We start from the raw sequence: 1,372 nt of genomic DNA on the forward strand, positions 1-1,372 counted from the left end.
TGGACAGATGGAGCAAGGAGAGAGCACCAACGTTTCAGAGTCAGGCCTGGCCAGACCCTGGGCAGATGTCCCCACCATAACAGCTGGGAATACTGCAAGGCACGTGTTCAATACTAAATCATTTCAGTGACGCCAGGGAACATCGAACTGTGTTGTGACACACCTCTGCTGTGGCTGCTTTGTAAGTCATACTAGCATGTGAACACCACCGACAACATTCTGGAAGAAATGGCCAGCGTGGGAAAGCCTGTTTCTCCCCAGTGCCTCCTTGCCTGTTTTCATTCATACCCAAAACCCCACTTTTAAGCCACATACTGTACTGTGCAAGGTCTCATGTACATAACAAGTCTCTCAGGTGGCCATAGCTATTTCCAAAACAGCATCTGTACAGTTTATGACACAGAAGAAAACCTCTCAGGTCACCTACCCTGACCAGTGCTCATCAAGAGCATAATTTAGAAGATTTGAGGAAGTGCAATAAAATAAAAACAAATTTCAAAGCGCTGTCACCTGTGAGGCCTAGTAATGATCAAATTCAGATGGTCTTAGTTGCGACCAAAGAACTGGATCACACGGCAGTTGACAGCCGCTGGGCTACAGCCCGCTGGGGAAACCCTGTCTACACGTGAGGCAACCCTGTGAAAAACACTACATTAGGAGGGGCCACCTAATGGGCCACGGCGCTGGCAGCTTTCCAAGCATGGCCGCCAAGCTTGGGGAGGTCCCATGCTAGTACCACTGTCCTTTGAAAGGCTCCATTTGGCACTTTCTGAATTCTTCTGTCAGACATTAAGGACATTTTATTTGTTTTTTAACATTTTGGCAACATAGAAACTTTGGTCATAGGCACAGTTATTTAAAAACTTTTAAAAAGCATTATTTCTGATTAAAATAATATTTTAGAAAGTGATACATAACAATAACAAGAAAGTAAACATCTTCATATCTAATGTAAGAGCAAAAACCAACATCTCATTTTAAATACTCGGATGCAGTCTCTTACAGGGAAGTATCAGAGCAAAGCACAGCCCGTTACTGTCAGATGCGTGTATCAGGCAGTAGTGTTCTGGAAGGCACAACTTGGAAATTTCATTACCCAGTGGTTTAAAATGTGGAGCTGCAGGTAATGTCAGATGCCCAGGACAGCTAACTTAGCTGGAATCAATGGCAATTCATTAGTGACAACACTATGTCGAGACAGGAAGTCCTCCTACCCACCCATATGTAAATCTGTAAAGGCTCTGTGCAAAATGTGGGTGGGGCTGGCCACACCTCTAGTTTGGAGTGCATATTAAAAAAATAAAGGCACATTTCCTACAAACTGAACTTTACACAAACTACCAAAAATAATCAGTTTAGAAACAACAGTAGG

The 1,372-nt window shown here is 43.7% G+C and overlaps 1 protein-coding gene across 1 annotated transcript in view; it reads left to right on the forward strand.

The window, feature by feature from the left end:
• Positions 1-1,372, forward strand: part of LOC101592744 (kinesin-like protein KIF28P) — an 86,630-nt gene that overhangs the window by 65,612 nt on the left and 19,646 nt on the right. The window lies entirely within an intron of this gene.

This window comes from Octodon degus, unplaced genomic scaffold (genome assembly GCF_000260255.1).
Source record: "Octodon degus isolate 3935 unplaced genomic scaffold, OctDeg1.0 scaffold00017, whole genome shotgun sequence".
NCBI lineage: Eukaryota > Metazoa > Chordata > Mammalia > Rodentia > Octodontidae > Octodon > Octodon degus.